The sequence below is a fragment of the Cygnus olor genome, chromosome 7 (assembly GCF_009769625.2).
Source record: "Cygnus olor isolate bCygOlo1 chromosome 7, bCygOlo1.pri.v2, whole genome shotgun sequence".
Taxonomy (NCBI): domain Eukaryota; kingdom Metazoa; phylum Chordata; class Aves; order Anseriformes; family Anatidae; genus Cygnus; species Cygnus olor.
Window position 1 is genome coordinate 22,269,112 of NC_049175.1, and position 24,127 is coordinate 22,293,238.

The window sequence follows — 24,127 nt, forward strand, 5'->3', positions numbered from 1 at the left end:
CTGAATTTCCAGCTACTAAATGGTGTATAATAAATTCTTACATGTATTTCTGAACTTAAAATGTTTAATTGTAAAACACTAAATTAATGTCCAAGATGTTCCTGAAGGTACTGTTTAAAAAATAATAACTTCTGTAATAAAAGTTGTTCCTATTGATAGCAAGTCGGTCAGAGTGAACTGCAAATGGTGGATGTTCCTTTTTTTTTTTTCCTAATAAAAATAAAATTTGGTTAAAAGCAATCTGTATTATTAGAGTTCAGGGGAAAAAGCTCACTGAAATAGTACTGTGTTATAACAAGAGTTGTGTAAGTATGCTGCCTAGTAATAAACCATATAGAATCAATATCAGTAATATGAGGTACCAGGTCTAAATTTGGATTTTCTGTTTTCTGCACTGATTGCTCATTCAAAGAGCAGAGGAGATTTTGTAAAACATTCTACTTGTTGTAATATCTAATATGGAACAAAGCTGGCAGCAACAAGCAGCATGTTTTCCTAGATTTTGCCTCATATTTTGTCACTTATGGTATATTCTGTCACAGATTAACATGATGCATCCTAATGCAGCCAGAAAAGTCAGATGTGCAGTTGTAGTTAGAGAAACTTATCTTTTATTCTAACTGATACTTACCTAATTGCATGTGACACATGAATTTTGCAGCTTTGTGGTTAGGATTAAACTTTGCCCTACTTTTTTTAGGAGGAAAATTTTTAGAAATAGTTTTTTTCTAAATGTCAGACTCACATGTAATGTATTATTCCTTAACGCATTTATATTATTTTAATAGGTATGCTTAGCAATAATTTATAATTTCATTCAGATAATTAAAGGGAGAATAGGCTTTAAACAATGCAACTGTCTTGAGCATGTGTCCATACACACACACATAATTTTAAAATCACAGATAAAAAGCCGTGCTATTTAAAGGCAGGCTTATTATTTAACATACATTTTTTCACTGTAACTGGGAAAAGGTCTCACTGATTTCAACAGTAATATAGGAGTGGAAGTCACTGAAGTTCCTCTAGCAGTTTTCTAGTTCTGTTTTCTCTAGTATGCTATGCTCCTTTCACATGAAGCAACCAGCTTTTCGCCTACTGTGTTATACTAAATTGTGTTCTTCACCACACATTGATGCAATGACATTTTCCTGTAAAACAATATACAGTCTCTTCTTGCTATATGCCACTTAGTAAGGAATCCACAGGGATTCCTTAATTTTGATGAGCCCATTATTTTGCTGTTATCTTCATATTTTCAGTGTATTACTACAAAAGTAGCTCCTCTGAGGAAACGGAGGTTAAAAAAACCTACTTGCTTTTTTATGCAATCTGTTCTATACAATTTCTCTTTTTACTTTATTCCAGATGACCCTGCAAAGATAGGTTTAACACCATACAGTTTGACTGTAGTACTCTGGTAGTTTTTCGTGCAAGGTCGTTTTCTGAAGCCTACATTGACTTCGGTAACCTGTCTTGACCCCAGTTTCTGCAGAGAATGAATTGCAAAAGCTGAGCAAATTTCCATTCGGCTTATTGTACTTACTTCTCAGACTCGAGAAGGTGTTTTTAAGTGCTATGTGGTGATGTCTAGAGAAGAGGTGACCTCTGAGGACTGGAAAGCATAAAGCAAGGAAAACCACAATTGTGGGTGGTTATTTTTTTTATTTTTTATTTTCTCACCCCATTTCTTTACCGCATACTAAAAGAGGGAATTTGCACAGATACATGCAATATGGTGGTACTAAATCCTGAGTGAAACTCTTTTGTGTTTTTAAAATCCTATTAAAAGAACTGGGAGAAGGCCACGATGGCTTCTAGATGTTGTACTCTGTCTATGAGTTACAAGACATTGCTTACTTGTGGTGGACCTCAGAAGAGGTGCAGATTCTACAAGTGGGGCCATTAAAATAATTTGTGGGGAAAAGGAAAAATCTTCTATTCATACCGCATTGGGAAATGCTCTGAATCTCTCTTTTGTGTCTTGAAGAACAGTTGTTAAATATGACAGCAATGAAATATTATTCTGTTTTGTAATGAAAAGCTGTATTTTTTTACATGGGTGACCTTGCTATGATTTATTGAACTACATACCTGCATCAGAATGTTCTAGAGTGGAAGAAATCTAAACTGTAGAAAATTCAGGTGTAAATTTCATTATATTTTAGTGACACAAACCTATCTGATAGAGGTTCTCCCCAAAAATCCGGTACACCATATGTCACAGTATCCAAGAGAGTTAAATATATGTATAAGTCCTCATTCAGTAAATTAACTGAGAGGAGTGAACAGAGGTGGCTGCACAGGTTGTTTGTGACTGCATTTGAAATCACTACTAAATCATTCTTGTGAAGTTGGCTTTGTGCTCCTTGATAGGCAAATCAGCCAGATCTGTTTCCTTATTTGCAATTCCCTGCTGCGTTTGGCAACAGTGACAAAATAACTTCATGTGCTGGCTGTCATAGGAAGTTTCTCTCTAAGCCTGAAAACAAAGGCACAACATAATATCTCAAAAACATGCAATGTGAGGAGTGAGGTGCAGTTCTCCATTTCATGTTTGTCCGCTTGTGCAGAAGTGCCAATGGAAAGTAGTGGAAGTGCTCTCCTCTTGCAGGAATAGCTCCTTATTCTGTGGCCTATTGTGTGGCCTGCTAACGCCAGTTGCTAATCTGGGTAAAGTAAAATCTAGTTTTTTACTTAGGAAGCACCTGTTATCTTTTAATTACTTGTCTGCAATGCTGAAAAGCTTCTGTGGTTTGAAGAATGTATTTGAATGAGAATCTTTGACTTAACCATAAATCCCTAAGGATTGCTTGCTTGTGTTGTTACAATTAATTTTTCAGTTTCTAGATTTTCTAGTCCCACTGACCACAATGTGACTTCTACCTTTAGGAGTGTGTGTATATAGGAATGACTACTTAGAGGATCACATTGGCTTCAATAGCAGATTAATTTTCCTTTTGCAGATTACTCTATCTACGACAATCTGGCATTCAGCTCCAAAAAAAAAAAAAAAATTTTGACTCCAAATCAGTGCTGGTTGCCTTTTGATCAATGTAAGTCACAGGCTAGTCTAGCCTCTTCACTGAAGGAAGCTGGATACCATTTTTTAGGGCTGTCTTCTTGTGATGCAGCTAGCTGTAGTAGCTTTTTGGTCTATGTGACTGGCTGTATTCAGGAACAGGAGGTAAAAGATACCTATTTGCCAAGTTCTGAGACATCTGGAGCCATTCAGTTCTTGGGCAGTGTGTGCTCCTCAAACAGCGCTCACTGCCATTTCCTCCAAAGCAATGATGGTGGCCTGTAGCGCATCACTCTGGGGACCGGGAGGGTACTCCCACTTGAGCTGTAATGAAATATGCTATCCATTTATCCCAGTTATTGGATTTCTACTGCTTGGCATAGAAATTTATAAGTGTAAATTAATATCTAGAGTAGTTAAGAACACAAGAAAAAAGTCTTGAGTAGATATGAACAATGATTCAGTCAGATTTTTTTATTTTGTCAAAATTGTTGACAAATATTTATGTGACTTGTCCACACCCTACTAAACTTTTTAACAAAGGCTTGCTAAGATGCTGTGCTCTATGTTGATAACACCTTTTTCAAACAACAGTGTTGTGCTAACCCAGCAGCACTAGCTCACTTGTCTTTGAAAATTGCCTTTATTGCTTGCTATGATGCAGTGACTGGTTGGACCATGACAAATGGGCTTGCTTCCTGCTGTTGTGAATGAGTGCTTTGAAGCTCCTTATGCCCTTTTAAAGTTGACAGACCTAATCTTTTATTATTGTTATTTTTTTCTTTTTTCTTTTTTTTAAAGGAAGGTTGGATTTTATATTTCATATTTGCCTGTGAGTGCTTTTAATCTATCTGTGCCTCAGCCTTTTCACAAATCTGCATTCTTCAGACTCTCCAAAATTGCAAAGGGCTACTGACAGTTTAAATTTTATATAGAAATTTCCTCCATGTTATGCATCCTCACCATTGTTGTTTCATTTTTTTCATTTTATTTTGGTTTGTATGTATATTTTTAAACTTTTGCTTCCAAAAGGTAACTGAAATCTCTACTTGTTAACATGATGGCTAATAATTGGAATGCTCTAACTGTAGTCCAAACAGTTGTGCAGTGAATTTGTACCAACTGCTGACCTTCTGGATTTGGTCTGAAATGGTTTCACCATTGTAATTCCATAAACTTTTGTAATATATACAAAACAACACTTACCATAAAACAAAAATTATACAAAAATTCAGGTTAGTACAGATGTCTGGAATTTTTCTAGCCACAGTGTAGAAGGAAGCGGGTCTAACTTGCAGGGTGTCCATCTATTTAGAGTGTCTCCGGGAGCTCAGAATTCTACAACTTCTCTTAGAAAATACTCCACTGCTTCAACATGCTGTGACATTTTTCCCCACCCTTACATCTATTTCAAATTTTTCTTGATGAAGCTTGTAGCTTTTGTCTTGTCCTTTCCCTTAGAGAATCTTGTTTTGCTATTATTTGCAAGTTTCCTTTACGTGGTGGAAGGAATCTCCTTTAGTCTTTTCTCTAGGTTATGAAACCCCAGTTCTCCAAACCTCTTCTCATTAAATCTTTTGGATACATTCTGTCCATTCAGTCATGCAAAGTGTAGTCAGAAAATAAATCAAATCAAACCAGTCTGTATTTGCTTGATCTAGTTTGATAGTTGTACAACTCAGCTGTATATTTTTCTTATTTTTAGTATATGTGAGGTAGAACACTATAAAATGAGTCATGACCTACCTGGGAATAAAACCTAAGCTTTTGGCTACTGGCTGAAGTGTTCTGACAGATGTTCTATGAATCCATGAATCCAACCAGGTTTTAATGCCAAGTTAACCATTGTGTGGAAATTTCTTTTTCTTTTTTTCTTTTTTTCTTTTTCTTTTTCTTTATTTTTAATTTTGCAGCAGAGATGTATCATTAAATTTGAGCAGATCAAGGGTTTTTCTTAACTTTAGGTATCTGGGTTGGTGAGTGTTAGAACTGCAAGGCTCTGAATATTTTACCATGGTTGTGGCATTGTCAATGTACTCTGCCTTTCTGCTTTTAGGAAAGAAAGGGGCGTAATCTGCTCAAAAATAAGAGAATAACTGTTATAATTTCTCTTCAAACTGTAATCAAGTTCTTTTTCTGTTGCTGGCTTGGTTTCATTCTTCAGGGTTCTCCAGTTCTGTCCTGAGGAACTTTCTGAATTATTCAGTGGCTGTACTCCAAACATGGCTATGATAACTGTGTGCCGTTGCTTTTGCGTAGGAGCTAAGAATTATGTAGGACCTAGGTACCATTGCATTAGGCACCGTATTTTTCTTTACTGGTTTCCTTCTCACATTTTTTCAAATGTTCTTTCTTATTCTTAGGCATTTTGCTTGGTACTAACTTGGAATTGTTCACTTTTTGACTGATGGGATGCTTCACCTGTATCAGATCTTAATTTCAGATATGTGATGTAAGTGAGCTCCTTGGGTCTTTATATTGATTTTAATGTCTGATACTTGTTTATAATGGCTTGTGCCTCTAGGAATTCACTATTTATGGGTTCATTCTTATACAAAAGCTTCCATCTTACCCTTGCACTCAACTAAAAAAAAAAAAAGGCCAATTTCATTCAAATGAAAAACGTTAAAATGCCTATTAATACAGTGTGTGACTATTGGAAATAATGTGTGAGAATTTTTTTATTTTAAAAGTCAAAAAATTGATTATGATGACATTTTTAATGTTGCTTAATCTGTATTGCATCAAACTTTTAACTTTTTTTAATGACAGTACAATTTTTGCTCTGAAGTTTCCAGTTAGGTAGAAATCTAGTTTCAACATTAAAGATGTGGAATTCCTGTCACAAGTTGTTGTAGATTTCTTTAAAGAAAAGTAATCCTTTCTGAATAGTATTGAAAGAATAAAGGAAGCGATCTTGGGGTTGCAGGCAGAGTGGTTTTATGTTCTTTCCTGGTCTATGACATAAAGGAATTTGCTTTGCTTTCAGTGTCTCTGCTTGTCCACCTGATAAGTTTAAATCATTACCAGCAAACATGAGAAGCATTTCTGTGTTAACCTGTTTGTTTGTATCTGTAAGCAGCTTAAAATACTGCCTTTAACTATATAAAATACCATATACCATATATTCTCGAAAACTGCATAGTCACAGCCATAAACTGTATCTTATCTATGAAAAGATACATCTTACTTTGATTATTTTAACCAAGAAATATGCAATAAAATGGTTTGCTGAGCTGCATTAAATATAATCTAACTGTTCAATAATATGTTGTCTAGATACTCTTCTAGACTTCTAGGACTTTTGTTCCTTAGGAATCTACCTTTTATTTTTCAGTAAGTTTGTTCTGAAAGATGACAGCAATATAGGAAATTGAAAAAATGGATCTGAATTAGAAGTTTTCACATTTCAAGTTTCTGGAGTTCTTTCTCAGGCTTGGGCATTTTGTAAAATTGCATAATTACATTCCCCATGACTGACATAATGTAACTTTCCTTGCTATGAAAATGTAAAGTAACAATCATCTCATCAACAGCAGTATTGCTCAGAAAATTCGCTACAAGCTAAGTGCTAAAAGTTCCTTTTAAATTTCAAGTCTGCAGCACTTCGGTATTAATTGTTCATTATGACACATACTTGGTGTCCTCTCTTTTAGTTTAAAGTGCTCATTTTCCTGTTTATAATACCTTTCTCAGTCTTTGTGTATGTATATTATATATATATTTCATGTATCCAGCAAGTGCCTACGTTTATTGCTATTTTCCAAGAATGACAAGAACTGTAAAACCAAGTTCTTTTTGTGTTAACTCAGATGACCTTGCCCTGTCTCTCTCACCCTCAGATTATTGTATGTATGCTACAGCGTAGCCACCGAAAAGTTCTCTGAACCACTATTTTAATTCTTTCTCATGATATTTCTTTGTCTCTTTTCTTGAAATTAAAAGGACTGTAAATGTAGTAATGACATACAGCTGAGCAAAACTGCCTGATTAGACTGTCATGATTGGTATGCCTGTGTAGGACCTTTAAACTGAGGAAATACATCTGACAGTCCAGTGTTAATGGACAAATTGTTAATGCAATTTGGATGAAAGTTTTTACATTTAAGGGCTCTTTTTCCTTTAATTCCTGTTTTCATTTTGCTTTTCTCAGATTATGGCCCCAAAGCATGTTGCCATAGCAGCAAGTTTCTGCTTCTGGAGAAAACAAAGAGCAGCGTAACACACACAAAAAAAGTATAAACTTGTTTGGGTAGGGAGAGGGCACAAAAAGTAAAGATCTTATAGGAAGTACATTTATGGATGAATTTGCCTTGTATCATTTACCTTCTGCCAAAGACACCTGTAATATCATTAGCGGTCTGGGTTTTCTACTAAGGTGGAACAAAGACCAGACAGGACAATTCTGATCCCTTGTAGAGAAGGCAGTGGTCTCTCATGGAGCCCTTTACACAGATCATTTATATCTCCTGGAAAAAAAAAAAAAATGATTCCAGGATTAGCACAGTGGAATAAATGTTAAAATTCAGCTACATGTGTTGCAGTCTCATGGCTTGTCCCTGTTGTTAGTATGCCTGTTCACCCTCTACTGTGCTCTCATACTTGCACCAGCTGTCTCTTCCCGGGGATGGCAGATAGGAAGGTTTAAGTGGCAGATCATTTTATAGGTGTTATGGAAAGGTCATAGGATATGGAGGATCTATTCTTGATCTAGATAAAGGAATCTATTTTAGAACTCTTGGTTTTCCTGGGAAAAGAGAGTTTTTAAAAAGGACAGTTCCAACTCAGGTGAATGGTTGGGAAGGAAGGATGGAATATGCTGGGGAAATGGAGGAGCCAGGGTGCCACAGTAAACTCTGAATTAGACAGTCACTCTGCCTGTTTCTGCATACCAGTGTTAGTCTAATAGGTTCTCGCTTATGCTTATTTGCTTCTTTCCATATGTTGCAGGGATTGTCAATCTTAGCAGTAAATTGAAGTAACTAAGAAAAACATAAAAATAAATTATTATTAAAAAAAAAAATTATATCCTTCCCTCCAAGACCATAAGCTATTCAAAACAATTTGTTCTTTTGCACCTGTTACTGTAACTACCTGATAGCTCTTACAGTTATGTTGATGCGAAGCACTTGATGTTGGCTTGATCTTGTTGATGCTGGGCACACAAGAACACAGCCAGTTTTGGTGAAGCCTGTTGTGAAGGAGGTGGGCCAACACCTTTGCCCAGAAGCCCTAGTCGATGGATGCCTTTATTCCTCCATACCCACTGGTGACAGCATTTGTATCAGTTTGGGAAAGTGTTTGGTGCTGCCTGGGAGCTGTGGCAGGACAGGTGGCTGAGCTCTTTATAGAAGACCCCAGTGAAAAAGTCTGGCTCCTGGTCCCCAAGTTTGGGGAGAGCCCCAGAAGGGTCCTGGTGGCTTGTTTCTTGGCTGATCAAGGTGGGGGTGCTCTCCAGGATGAGTTCAGTCCCACTGTGATGTCCAGTTGGAGGGGGAGAAGTTTTTAGTTCCTCGTTATCCTGCCCCTTTTGCTCCCATTTAAAATAAAATCCAGTTGGGTGTTTTACAGTGGCTCTTGTAGCCCTGGCAGGCTATGACACAAGACCAAACTTGCTTGCTTGATCTTTCCTGTTGAGGGCACAAGGCTGCTGATCAGACACCTTGACTGCTGTTCCTGGCTTTGCCAAAGCCTTTTTAAACAAAAGTTTCCCCCTTTTAGCATTTCAGCCTCCTTTCTCTTACTCATTTCAATGCTGCTGTGTTACTAAGAGGTTGGGGAATATCTAATGACTCCCACCAGAGGACCCTACTCTCAGCTGAAGCTCCTAACCCCACCTTCCCCCCCCTCCCCCCCCCCAGTGAATCAAGCATATGGTTTATAAAAGGGTGTACTGCAGGGCACGGAGATAAGACACCAGTAATCCAACTGGGAGTGCAGATAGGGAAATCACTAGACGTGCACTCATGTTGTACTCTACAATACACAGTGCGTGTGTGTGTGTAAAGGACGTGTTTAATTCTAACTCTATTTCACGTTTCTTCTCCCTCTTGAGGAATGCCGGTGTCCTATCTTTATTCCTCACTTGTTATTTGTAAGGAGTTGTCAAGTTTAAGTGCTGTCTTTTACTCTCTTATAAGAAGAACGTGTTTGAGCCTGTTGATTTGACATCCCTTGCTTTTCCCTGTTCAGGCACAAATTTCCAGACTCAGACTCTGAATGTAATTTCTATTCCCCCCACACCACGTGTGTGTTGCAGTAAAATCTTCTGCAAGGTATGAACAGTCATGATGGGTACTTCAGTTTTGACTGCTTTAGCCTTTTGAATTGGTCTGGTTTGTTTTCGTTGGTGGTGTTTTCTTTTGTTAATGAGAGATTCTAACCCTTGGAGATCTGGAGAAAAAGTGGGTTGAGGCAGGATTGAATGGGGCAGCCTTTCTCTCTGGCAAGCCAAATGGCCTAGGGGAGCTAGCCCCAGAAAAGGGGGCCCTCAGCCCCCCCCCCCCCAACCCTCCTCCTTCCTCCATGTGAGGGCATCTTCCAGGCCTCTCCCAACACAGCCACCTTTGGCCTCACATGGGCCACTCCATCACAAAGGCTTGCTGAGGTCACAGTGGCCACCACTGCCCCGCCTTTGCCCTGGGCCCTATAAAACAGGACCGCTGCAGCTAGCCCACCACTTGCTCAGCTACTCGGTCCTCCGAGAGCCAGCATACGTGGCAGGAAGAAGGCTAGAGAAGGAGCAAGGCGAGCAGCAGCCCTCCTCGGTGTGAGGACAGCGAAGCTGTCTGAGGAAGCATCGAGAAGGATGGCAGCTAACAAGAGGCAGATGTGTCATGGGCAGAGGGAAAGCACCTCCAGCACAAAAGACACCAGTGCCCGGGGGATGTCTGGTGCCTGGCCCACAGACACGTATCAGCGATATCATTGGCACCGCAGCAATGAGGGGAATAGGCTGGCCCCTCAGACATACAGCAGCAGGGGGCCTGGGCCTAACCAGTGGTGCAGTGGTGGTGTGGAGCAAAGGTGGGAGCGTAAGGTAGAGAGCTGTGGGGAGTAGAGGCGTGTCTATCAGCCAGAATGCAGCGTGGGACCCAGCCATGGCCATAAAACAGATGGCAGCGTTGACTCCATGCCTGGAAATGAACTGGACAGCGGCATGGGACCTAAACATGGAACTGGGCGTCCCCCTGGTTTGGCACCCTGGCCTGAAAACATACCTGATGGAAGGCATCCCATGTGGGCAGTCCCGGGCAAGGACTGGCTTGTCCTCCTGCCTAACACTATGGAGCCCGTGGAGCTGGGTCCACAAGAAGAGGCAGACGAACCCATGGAAGTGGATCCACTTCGGCCACATCAGACCTGGGACTACCCTGGCAGGTCTTTGCTCTGTGCCATCAGGGAACACCAACAGCTTCGCAGCAGGGCCCGGCGAGCTACCTACTCATCATCGCTCAGGCTCCATCCCAAGCATTAGCTTGGAGCCACCAAACACCCAGCAATAAAGAACTCTTGCCGATTCTCAGGGGTTACGTGAGTGCTTCTTTCCCATCCCCCAGCCCTTGTGCGAGAGGTGGCAGCCCTTCTGCACAGAGCCTCGAGGAAGAGCACAAGAGAGGACCCAGCGTCCTCCGGGCTGCTGTGTTGGAGTGACAGGAGGAGTCCCCAAGGGCCACCATGCGCCTTTAACATTTATTAAAATAGACCGAGGGGTGAAAATAGTAGTGTGTAAGCGATTATAGGTGGCTGATTTCTTATATTAGGAGTGGGTTTCTATAGCTGAGTGATTAGTAACAACAGATGTGAAGGCTGAGGTACTCAGCAACTTCTTTGCCTCTGTCTGCACTGGTAGACGGGCTTCCCAAGTCTTTCATTTCCCTGAACCCATAGGTGGAGGCTGGGGGATCAAAGTCCCACCTACTGTAAGTGAAGAGCAAGTTTGAGACCACCTGATGAATCTAAACAGGTACAAGTCTACGGGACCTTATGACATGAATGCCAGGGTCCTGAGGGAACTGGCTGATGGAGTTGCTAAGCCTCTCTCCATCATAGCTGAAAAGTCCTGGCAGTTGGGCGATGTCCCTGGTGAGTGGAAAAAGGGAAATGTCATGCCCCTACTCTTCAACAATTAAATAGTTGAACAAATAGTACTACTCTTCAACAATTAAAACAATTAGGAGACATTTCTTCTTGGAAAAAGCAGTCAGGCATTGGGATGGGTTGCTCAGGAAAGTGGTCGAGTCACCATCCTTGGGGATGTTCAAGGAAAGGTTGGACATGGTGCTTAGGGACATGGTTTAGTGGGTGACATTGGTGGTAGGGGGATGGTTGGATCAGATGATCTTGAAGGTCTTTTCCAACCTTAATTTTTCTATGATTCTATAACTTTGCTGGCAAATGCTAGTGTGCTTGCTTATTTGAGTCAGTCCTCTAACTGTGACTTGTCTGATGCCTGGCTCCTACAAAATGTTCAGGCACCCAGTTCTTAGTCTCCTAAAGCTTATGAGAACAGAACATACACACGTATGTATGTGTGGCTTTTTTTCTCTAATTTGTTGGAAGCAGAAGTGCTGAGGTACTAACAGGCCAACTCCTGTTTTACCCCTGCCATCAGAATGTTTCCGCAGAGTGTTTATCAACATGGTGATAGGTGCTTTTTATATATATATATATATATATATATATATATATATATATATATAAAATCATTTATATATATATATATATATAAAAGCGCCACACATTCAGTTCATACACAGTATTGGTTTTTGTTTCCATGTCTTACATTGGCAATATTTGGATATGCTGAAGATCAGGTTGCCTGTCCAGTTGTGCAGAATATTGGTGTGAGGTCCTTGGCCTCTTCACAGTTGGTACATTTTTCACCCATGCTTCCTCTTCAACACCCTGTAGAATTACAGAAGGCAGACTAAAGGTCCTATATTACTAATTCCAGACATTGTGTGTTTTGCTTAAAATCTTTCAGCTCTTCCCAGTGGACAAATAATGATCATGTTCACTTGCAACTGAACTCATTTACCCTACTTTAGCAAAGGGAGCGTGGGGTGTCTGGAGTCTGTGTGGGTTGGTGTGTGTACAAAGAGACTGAACTGATTAGTTCGGTCAGAACTAATCAGTAGGTTTTGCTCAAGAAAACAGCAAGGCCCTCTCTTTCTCTGAGAAACCTGGTGTTTTATAAAAGGTTTATGCTGTATGCCTAGATGTCCTTTACAAACAACTTGGCACTCACCATTATGGTCTCCTGAAACATGATGTAAGGTCACTAGAGTGCATGAAGAAGCAGTATAGAGATACAATAAGTATATGTGGGTTTTGAAGAAATGTAAGAAGCTCAGTTTTTCAAATCTTCTAGTTTGATGCTTGATAACACCACCCTGTAGGACTCACTATGTGACGTGGATGTTACTACATCAGTGGACCATACCATTGGCTTTGTAACTTCAGGCCTTTATTTTCTCAACTGACAACTGGACTTTCATTGGATTAATACCAATACATTTGAGGCCAGCTATTCAAAATTACTATTTTCTTAATCTCATGGTCTGCAAGTCATAAAGTAAAGCTTTGGAAATCACTGTCCTATAATTACGGGCCACTTACCAGTTTCTTATCATAGGTCAAAATAATTTCTGTTGCTTAAAAGTGATGAATAAAGGACATTTTCCAGGAGATGTGAATATGAGCATCCTTCAGTGATGATTTTCTTCTCTGCTTATTTGATTTTTAGTTTACCTGAAGTATTTTAGGAAGAAACTGATATGTCACCTGAGATAACTAGTTGGTTTTTGTTTTGTTTGTTTTCCCAGATGTTATTCTAGAAATATATCAATTTTAGCAAACTGCAAGCTCTATTTTCATCTTCACCTTCAATTTTGAAAATGATAATTTCCAATAATTATTTCTTAGAAATTACTGAATTTGCTGGACTTGTGTGAATTTAACCACTTCTCCACAAATTTCGAAACCCAGAAGACTCCACAAACTTAGTGCTTCAGAAGCTCTGCCAGGGTTTCATGTTAAAGATCCATCAAATAATAAAACTAAGAAATAACAAAGGTTCTGTGGACTGGGCATGAACAGAACAGATTTTGGAAAATGGAATCTACTGTAGTTGTCAACAGTATTACTTTTGAACGTATTTCACTCGCAGTGAGGGTTTTGTTTTGTTTTGTTTCTTTGTTGTTTGGTTTTATTTTTTTTATTTATTTATTTAACTGACTCATATTTCCAGAGGAGGATGACTGATTTCCACTGGTGAGAATGAGAGTAGAATTAAGTCTGCCTGAAGAAAAACTTTTATCGTCTTCTCAGGTATTCTCCTAGCATCTTTGATGATAATTCTGCTTCTCAGCCATGTTCACTTTTAATTGTAAATAAAGATACAACTCATTTCCCAGCCTGTTGTGAGTGATTAATGTGCAGGAACTGGAAGAAGGTGTGGATGAATGCTACAGCTAAAGAATGTTTCACAGTCTCCTTCAGCTCTTCTATCACCTTATGGTGCTTTTATATAATTAAAACAATCCCATGATTTTCAGAGACAACAAACTTTCTATCTTGTAAAATTTATTCTGTTGCTCAGCAAGAATCTTTGCAAGTTCTCTCCAGCTTAAGCAAACAGATTTAGGTACATTTGTGCAGATCTTTAAATTGCCTTTTTACCACCATGCAGCTTAGTTAATACCATTTATTTTTGCTACTGTGCTGATTAACATTCATTTAGAATATCCACGAGAAATTATGTAATTAAATGTGAGTAAATTTAAATGGAAAAAAATCTTTTTTTTCAAAAAGGATTTTTTTAGTTAGTTTTATTGTTTTCTCCTGAAGCATATCTGAAAATTAGGCAAATGGGAAGAACAGCCTTTCCTGCAGTGATTTTCAGAGAATTCTGTGTGTAACAATTCAACTTCTGTAAATAAACCTATCATTTTCTCTACCAGTATCAGCAGACATATAAAGATGACTAAAGGACATTCACACAAAACACAAATATGTGGACTAAATAGTAGATGAATGATCAATAACCTAAAATGAAAGTGGATGCAGTGTGATTTATACCTAATGCAAGTTTTTTGAACAGATAATAACCTACATTTTAATCTGTAAGAAATGAGACTACCACCAAAAAACCCTATAGTCTTTGTTACGCTCTCCAATTGTGCTTCCTGAGGGCAATTGGAAATAGTAGATGATTAAATTCGAAATAAATTTCAAATTGATTAGAGAGGAGAGAGAATATCTAACAATAAATTTATTTTGGCATGCTCCCAATTGATTTTATTAAAGCAATGTTTCAGACAGTTGACTGAAATCAAATAGCAGTTAAGAAAACGGAAGAAAAGGTAGGCTACAAGAAGGAGTTCCCTGGTTGTTCTTGTGATGTTTTACATTGCCAAGTCATTTACTTTATTTCCTCCTGTGTATACTGTTTAGGGGCTAGGACTTATTGAACTTATTGAGTTACTTAAAAATTAGTGCCAGATCATAGCTATCTGAAAGCATTTTCAGCATAATTGTTATTTGTGAGTATTATTATTATGAGTTATTAATCACAATAAAAATATAGTAAATAAACTAGTATATATTAGGAATTCCAATGGTGTATTTCTCATCAGGTGAAAGTACAAAGTATATTCTGAAGAATATTCTTTCATACAATCTAAAATAATGGACAGTTTATCTTCTACTCTTTAGCATAAAATTTTGTATTATTTCTGAAAACCTGAGATATAGCTTCATCTAACAACCTTGCTGTCTATAAGGTAGAGAATATAATAACTCTCTCTTGTGATTTTCCACTTTACACTGCTGCAAAGCCTGACATTATTGGTTTACAGTTCAGAGCAGAGACCTGCAGAAACAGCCTGAATCTTTGAGCTTATTTCATTTCACGGGGCTCTTAAGTCTTCTACTCAAAGAAGAAAATAGTGTATTCAGGACCAAAAAACATATTTACAGAAGTAATTAATGAGTTTAAGCGAGTAGCTCATTAATTTATGTTGATAATACACTTCTTTAAATTATTATTATTTTTGAGAACAGAAGCCTATGTTCACAAGGGAATTTCTGTCAATTTCTTTGTCAGTAACTTTACGTATTGGAAGGCCCTGGGTTTTTTTGATTTTTAATAATGAAGAGTTTTCACTGAACTGAAATAAATATTGTGTGTGTTGTAACTACAAGAGCAAGTTTGTTGTCCACAGATTCTTGTGGGGCAGTGAGCTACTTTAAGGAGTTCAGAGAGGTAAATAACAAAAATAACCTTACATATGCCAAATGACAATTTATATGATAAATTAAATTAAAAGTGGGAAGACCATGGTGGCAGAGGGGAGGCAGTTAGAGCACATTTAAATTTTAAATAATAAGAGATTTTTAAAGCACTGCATTCATTTCGTGTATTATTTAACATGTTCCTTCCAGTGTATAAAATTCTTCTAGGGGTCTGGATGAGTTCCCAAAGAATCTAAATATTCATATGACACATATGTTCGCGTGCTGAATTTCTACATAATTCTTTTTAATAATTTGTGTTAAGAAACGTCTCACTTAGACATGTTTAGATAATGCTTAAATGCTGACAACAATGCTTTACTGAATTTTATTGCTAGAAGCAATAGCCATGTAAAGGGACTTGAACTACACGATTTTTAACTACTTACTTATTCAAATATAGTTGTTTGAGTACTCTAGAAAAATACTTGTACGTTGGCAGAGCAGTTGGCATCTGTTTTCCTGTTGTTTTATTCATAGTTGAGTTAGTTGTATCTGAGGTTACCAAATGTTTTCTTTCCCGTTCAGCCATGATGTTTCTACTGTCCTTTATCAGGGACTTCTGTCATGCCTTTACTTGACTTGCAGACAGGCTGGTTGGCTAAAAATCAGTTTTGGTGATGGTATGGGAGTCATGTATAGCTGTAAACAATATGAAATTCATCAAATTTCCTAATTAAATTGTGCTTCTAGATATTATGTTCATAGCTCTTTTCCTCTTAATTCAACTTTTCGTATTTTCTGCTTGTTAGCAGCATGTTTGGATAATCTTTCATTTAAAGACTTTATATTGTATTTTCACCACTCAGTGGATGTTTACCTAATGAAAGGTGTAGTAAACCTGCATGCTTTTGCCTAAGTAGAAAATCAGTGTCATAAGCATTAAACTGAAAAAGTAGTTGCTTAAGCATTAAATTATCAGAAACCTATTTGTAATGTGCAGCTGGACTGTGTGGATTTTTATTTTGTCCATTTATCACTTTATTCCATCTTTATGTTATTACATGCTTACTGAATGTAAAGAATATGCCCCCTTTCTCTGGATAAATGAACTAGGCATAGAGTTCACATACTTCAAGATCACACCCTTAGAAGGATCTTCTGAGTGGAAAAGTTTTTAGTGCCTACTGAACATCCTTGTTTCGTTTTTCTTTTTTCTCTTCTAGCTAGCAAGAACCTATTCATCATCATAGACAAAGAATGACATTTTGTCCAAATACTTTGTATAACCAGGGACAAATTTCTCTTTTGCTTTATTGAGCATGTCATAGAGGATTTGTCCTTTATTGTAAAATGTTTTTAATGTAGATTTTTTTCTTCCTCAAAATGCTGTTGCATGGTTCACTGATGTCATCAATGTGTGTGTAGACTAGTTTTCAAGTATGTTGTCTGAATGTATTTCTAAGATTGCCTTTATTCTTTGACTCTGAGTACTCGCTTGAATCATACTCTGTATTCACTTGGTAAAGGGTTTTTAGACAGCTTTTAATAATCTTTAATTTCAGCATTGACAATGCTGAATGTATGTTTTAATAGGTATGCCTTGCATGGCATATTTTGTTCATATTTTTTCTCTTCATGTTTTATTGTATTCTGTGCACAACCACATATTTAAGATACTCTTTAGATCAGAAGTATGTTAACTTTTATGTTATTCAGGGATTTTCTTATTCTTTTTTTTTCTTGCAGTGCACAAGTACTTAAGTCATAGGGAAATTATATTATTAAAAAATGCTCATCTGAGTTTATTTCACACTTCATGGTTAATTAGACAATCCACGATCCTGTTGCAAAATCACTTTATTTCCTAGTTTAGTTTGCCTCCAGATACTGATTGTCAAGTCAGAGCAACTGAGGCAAATAAAATTATTATAAATAAAATAAATAGAGAAAAAAGATTACTTTTACAAGTTTAAGATTTATCGTAATTAAATATAATAATAAATATAATTATTAAAAGTTGTACTATGTGATCTTACATGTCTTTTCCAACCTAAAAGATTCCATGATTCTATAATAATTTGTGTGTTTGACTGTGGTCTGATTGACGTTAATTTGAATGTTTATCAAGTGTTACTGCTCACTTGCATATTATTTTTCCTCTATAAATGAAAGTTTTTGAAGAGGACACCAAAGAATGAGTAGCAAATACTGTATGTTTATTTATTGCCCCTTCAAATATACTTTACAAAGAATAAATGCTAAAGGAAATTTTCACACTGGCTAACTTCAGGCGTCTACTGTAATGCTTCTATTAGAAACTGTTCTTAATATTGTCAAATAAGATGGGGAAGCAAAGGGTTCATAATCATATTCTGAACTTTTTATTGGAACTACTAAACATTTATACTAAGAAGAGAAAAAGAGAAAAAACAAAGCTTGTACATTGACCTTGAAGGGAAATGTTCAGTAAACTACTAAAATCTTTCCTTGTTAGTGAATTTAACAAGCTGAATCAAAGCCCTTTGTCTGCAGTGTATAAAGCACTCAAGAAATTTCAGTCTGATTAAAAGCTTAGAAAATAGTTCTCACTTCCTCTGCACTAGAAATCAGTAGCCTTTAAGCAAGGTTTTAATCAATCTCAACAGTCCTTTGCAAGCTTCAGAATAGAAGACAATTCACTAAATAAATAACTATGTAAAACTAGCGTACCAAATGTAAGTACTTTTATCACATTTTGTAACACATTGGAAAAAAATGGCACAGAATGTTCAGCAAGCATAATAGTATTTGAAATTCATTGGTGTTTTGGTAATATATAACTGATCCAGTAGCACCATTTTAATTAGTTAATGCTCTATTATGGTCATGGGCTGATGAACGTCACCCTCTTGAACCACTATCAACTGTTCTTCCAACACACAGAACTTATTTCAGTGATTTTTTGGGGGGTCTTGATTAGATCTAGTGTTATTTACATAGCCTCTTGGTGGGACCAGTTTCTCCTGGAAGGCAAAAGACGGTAGGAATTTTGAAGAAGACATAAAAATTAATGAAAAGATAAGAAATGTGAATTTCACATGTGCCAATAATAGTTTGGTGCAGTTTTGGGGAAGCTGTTATTCAGGAATGCATAGTTGCTGCTAGAATAGTTCACATGATCTACATTTGGCCATGTTCCTACCCTCTGGCCTTTCTGGTGGGAGCCAGAATCAGTTGGGAATTTACTTGGGCAGAGAGTGTGTTGTACTTAGTGTGATCATTAAATGTGGTGATTCTGGGAAGTGTTGGTGTGTGATTTGTGTAAGCAGTAGGTGTGGTATCTGGAGGGTGTGCTGTAGTGTGTGCCCCATGAGTGCTACCAGAAAAAGCAATGTGATCTGCAATGGCAGGAAAACAGGGAATCGTTATCATAAATGGTAAAGTAAGATATTAACACACTTGCTGTAATTTCTTTTGGCAACTTGAGAACTCATACATGAGGTTGGAATATGTTCCTTCAAGTTCTCCACCTGTAGATAAAACACGATTAAAATATAATTTCAAGTTTTTAACATGTAACTTTTTGTGTGTTTCTGCCACTGGCATCAAACAACCACCTTGTGATTTTACTGTTATGGTACTATCTAGCTTATCTTGAGCATGTGCCTTAACCTTTTTGCAGAGGCTACAAATCTCTGGTTATATAGATATTAAGACAGTACAGTGACCAAGAACTGAGATGAAATGATTCAGGTATGAGTGTAATACACTGAATTCTTCTGTACCTAGAAAAGTTCTTTTTAATTTAGTTTGACGTAAAAACCTATCTGTATTATAATTATTTCATGGACAACGTTTGGAGAGAAGAACAAAACGATTGTACTACCATCTCATAAATAACAAATTATCTGTGAATTGCATCAATACAGATTTTTTTTTCCCTTAAACTATTAAAAGTGATTTGAAGCTCTACATTGAAAACCAAAGATGATTGTAGGAGAGCTCTGCATACATTTTTAAATTATGCTTCATCCCCTGGACCTTAGCTGTCAACAGTCACGACTAATTTTCTAGCACCCAAAAACTTTGTATTATTTTTGAAATGTTTTTAATTTGTCCTGTCTTATATCCTGTCACATGTTATAGTCCACTTGTAACTTAGACCAGCTGACTTTGGAAAAATTGGCAATCATGCACTTCACTAGTAATTGATTGTTAATACATTATTAATAAGACTTTTACTCTGTTAGATGGTTACTTCTCTATACAGCAAGCCTTTTGTGTAAATGGAGCTTCCTAACTCTATCTGAGTAAACCAATTTCATGAACCCTGTATTTTCTTAGTTATCTGAGCGGAAAAAATGGACATTCATTGACCTCTGTCCTCTAACTGTCCTGTTCTCAGCTGAAATACCATTACTGCTGTGTTTTGGGGACAGTACAACTGGACCAGGATGAAAGGAGATGTCACAGTGACTTGCAGAGAGAGATTGGAGGAAAAGGTCGTATTGAATACTGAGGAAGAGGGGTGGTTCACAGTGGAGCTGTAGCAAAAATCTAGTGCTAAAGAAGGTTTTGCAGCAGGCCTTCCCAGGACTATGAAGAGGTAGTGATAGGCAGGACACCTGTTGCAGTGCAGGACAGGAACCCTCTGCTTGATCTCAGCTCCATAACTTGGCTGTGAGGAAGCGCAGGCTCAGGGTTTTGTACGCTCGCTGGAGTGGGGCTGCCTGGTTGTGCCCAGTAAGCAGGTGCCTGCTGGGGAGAGGAAACTGGGGTGGGGGCAGGAGTCCTGCAGCATTTAACTTCTGATCTGTTCTTACCTCCCTAGTGAGGTGTACCTTCTCTATTGAAGTTCCTGATTTATAGCAAGGAGTGTAATTACTGTGTTAACTCCTGAAGTTCTCACTCAGTATTCACATGGGCAGCAAACTTAATCAATGAGAATAAGGATTGTGCAGAGACTGAATTGCGGAATGCCGTATGAATTTGAGAGAATACAGCAGAATAATACTGAGCTTATTCTCGTGAGTAACTGAAAATAGTCTTTATAGACTCTGGGGATACAGACTGTGGAATATAGGCTTTCCCATATTCACGCATCAGAGATACAAATGAGGAGGGGCCTCTGAGAATTGTCTTCATGAGGATCTGGTTCTTTCTGTGCTCCTCCTCTGGTGGTTTGGTAACTTGAGATGACATTATTTTGGCATCCCAAGGGCATGGAAGGAAGCCCAGAAGGAATGCACAAATTTTCCATTTGGGTTAGATCCCTGCTGGATTTCAGTAGATCATTCTGCTCCTGCCTATCCCTTCATGTCTGCCACTAGCTATTTTAATATGCAATAATTTTGAGGCATGAGAGCCCTCTGGTATTTCAAGTCAGCTGCCTCCCAGGTTTATTTTGAGACTTATAAACACACCTACAAGCTTTTCAAACTTTTTTTCATCAGTTTCATAAGGGATAATTAAATTGTTGCAAATGAGGATTAACCCTTTCAAAGTTGTTTTTTTCCCTATCTACCAATTAAAAATGTGCATTTCTCCATTTTTCACAGACCTCTTTCATATGTTATTACTCTTATTACATAGTAGTCAGTGCATAACATTTTCATATAGACAGCATTCCACTTTCCAATCTGTATACAGTCTTTCAGTTAAAATCTGTCAAAGGCAATAGCCTGTTGTTTTCCAGCTCCATCACACATGTTTTGCAGTGCATATTATTCAAGAAGAAGAGAGATCAAATGATTTTCCTTTCTATAGTATCAACAAAGTGTACTATGTACACTTAATTGAAATCACAGCTTTGGCCACAGTTCAGCTTCCTGTAGTATTTTCTTTATTCTACTTTCCCATTAAAACATTTATCGCAGAAATTCTTCCCCATTATGGTTTAGAAGATATCCTCTTTAAGTTATCCACCACACAACAGTTAAATGTTTTTTTTTCTTTCAGGTGTGGTTGATTGCGTTTAGTAATGACCTTTAAAAGTTCTCATCATAGCACATTTCGGTCACTGCTTCTAATCCTCTAGAAAAATATCTGAGCTAAAAATGTCTAGCTAAAAATACACCTAATATTATTATAAATAACATGAAAGATAACTTTGGCCTTTTTCAGAGCTCTTAACCTGTGAAGTTATAAGCTGCATGTGGTATTACTATTTAGGAACTCCAAAGACTTTGCCAGAGTTCTTGAGGAAAATGAACGAAACGGAGAACTGATACTCAAAATTTAGGAGAACTTGGATGGAATATGTTGTTTCTTAAATGCTTCATCTCTTTATTGTTGTTAGAGGAGAGCAATAAAAATAACTTTTTTCCTTTTTCCTGTTTGTATTATCTAGCAATATGATGTTATCTAAAATACAATAACAGATAGACTAGAGAGGCGTACTCTGTTAAGAAATATTCTCCTTAATCATGGTAAGAAGGACATTTCAGCTTATTTTATTAGTTAATGGTAATTGAACTCTTAATATGAGTAGTTAATATTCTTTATATTTTTCTGTTGGTAGGCTTCCAGTTTGGCTCTGCATTCTACTTTAAAGTGCAGTTGTTTTATCAATTCAACTGACAACAGGGTAGGGGTCAGACTCAACTGGGTCAAAGCAGCTTGACACAGCATCACTTTTAACTTGTTTTAAAATAAAAATATTTTGAGCCCCCTAATTTGAATTCAAAATTGTGTGAATGATTCTTGTTTAGGGTAACACTCCAGTGCTGTCCTGCAGACAGAAATCCAGAGATATTCAATAAGGCATCTTTGTTAGTTATGAATGTAAGTGAGAATCATTATTTAAAAACTAAATTCAAGTTCTCTGTTTTCCATTTCAAAAAGATCCAAGTTTTGTGCTCTTTGCTTTTGATAATATTATGATAATAACAAAGGAGGTCCACAAAAAGTCTGTTTTGGTGAAAGACAACTGTGAATCAGAGGTTCTTAGACAAAAGTTTAAAAAAAAAAAAGTATGCTTTACATTTGGTAATATGAAGGGTGTTTTTTTTTGCTGTTGTTTGTTTGTTTTTCCAAAATGATGTTACAAAAGCACAATTAACAGTAAGCTGTTGGAAAAATAGTGCCATATATTACAACCATATGGTTAACAATAAAGGAAGCACTACTAGAAATTGTGTTGAGGATAGGATGAACTTGATATTAAGAGAGGAAATAAGCAGTAGGAAACATTTGTAATAAGATTCATAGGCAGAACGTTGTCAAGAATATTCTTATGTGGTTGTCTCCAGTACATAACCTTGTTTTTGAAAAATCATCTGAAACTGAAAGTCAAGAAAATATTTATTTGTAGGAGTGTTAGAAGAGGGTCACACATAGCTCTTGATGTCTTACAAATCAGACTGTGTGATCTAATTGGATGGATAATCAAATTATCTGTTAGTAAAGGAAGATTTATATGTCTGATCTTGCTGCCAGTGAAGTAAGTGATAAGGCTCTATTGGTTTCAATTTAACAAGGAAGGTTTGTTTTTACAGTTGATGTTCAGAAAGGTTTTATCTGCAAAAGAGTGTGATTGAATTCAGTCTTGATATGGCTTCTCTGAAATTCAACTACAAAATTGTCTCTCATCAGGAAGCTGGGAAAGAAACTGAGTCTCAAGTCCAGGCTCTGACTTGGTGTTATATATGCAGGTCTCTCCTGCTTAGGGGAAAAACGCTTGTAGGTCATGGGGAGCTATAGACAGTAAGACAAAACATTTTTAGCGCTATATCCAATGCTTATGTATGTAGTTGGTTTGTTAATGTCTGTTTCTTGTTCCTTTTGGCTCCTTCCCTGGAACTCTGGACATTCTTCTTGTTTCATCCTGTGCAACTTTTTTCCTTATGTTTTATACTAAACAGGATAGCTGGATGTCCTGTATTGTTTTTGTTTGAAGGCCGTTTAAGGATGCATATTTTTGGGGAGAAGAGCACTGTTTTCGATGGTATGATACAATATGAAATCAGCAGCATACTACGCTCGTGTTCCCAAAGAGTGTGTGGAGTATTTGGATCCTGTTACTTCTTATCCTAACCCCCCTGCTGAGCAGTATCACTTAGAGCACCTTGCTCAGGATGGCATCCAGGTGGGTTTTGAATATTGCCATGGAAGGAGACTCCACAACCTTTCTGTGCAAACCTGTTCTAGTGCTCCTTACAGTATTTAATCCAAAACTTTGGTAGATTGGAAACAGGGAACACATCACCTCAAATCAAAGGTCTGAATGATATATTATGGTTTAAAATTGTTTCGAACTGCAGGCTGAATTTTGGTTAGGAGTGAATGGCACAACTGCCATGATCTTGACTGGGATTTTTTTTTTTTTTTGCCTTTTTTATAGGTTGGAATTTAGACCTCAGGATCCACTGGTTCCTGTTTGGAATTGGTTTTCAGTCTCTAGTTAATCACCAATAATGGGAAAATTATTTCTACTGATGAAAACTCTCAAATTGTCCTTCACAAATTTTTACAATAATTTCTTTTTTTGGCCTTGGGCTTTAAGAACCATACACCAAACTGAGTGTAAATTAGCTCTAGAGTAATCAACATAATCTTACACAGAAATGTGACCCTGCAATAATTAACAAGGTGCCCCAGAGGGTTCCCTTTACTGTGATACGCTTTCCTCTTCAGGCACATTAGTGGTCTTTGTGATTCCTTGTAGATTGTGCTGTTGCTTTTACGCAGATGACTTTGCAGTCTGTGTTTGCAGGCCATCTGCCACAGACCTTCCAGTTGAAGTACAAGGTAATTTGAGCCTTGTGCAACTGATTGCCTAAAAAAAATAGATTTAACAGGCTGTTCTTATTTCATCCTGACTTTGTAATCTGAATTCTGGAATGTTTTTTGCAAAATATGCCATTTGAACATAGTCCTTTTTGGAAA

The 24,127-nt window shown here is 37.4% G+C and overlaps 1 long non-coding RNA gene across 4 annotated transcripts in view; it reads left to right on the top strand.

Annotated features, from left to right (window-relative positions):
• The window catches only part of LOC121073368, a 95,164-nt gene that overhangs the window by 12,318 nt on the left and 58,719 nt on the right, over positions 1 to 24,127 (top strand). The window contains exon 1 of one of the 4 annotated variants that reach the window (XR_005821652.1): positions 5,373 to 5,474. The exons of the other annotated variants lie outside the window; for them this stretch is intronic. This is a non-coding gene — a long non-coding RNA (uncharacterized LOC121073368). Of the gene's footprint in view, positions 1 to 5,372; positions 5,475 to 24,127 lie in introns of those variants that run through there. 4 annotated transcript variants of the gene reach the window in all.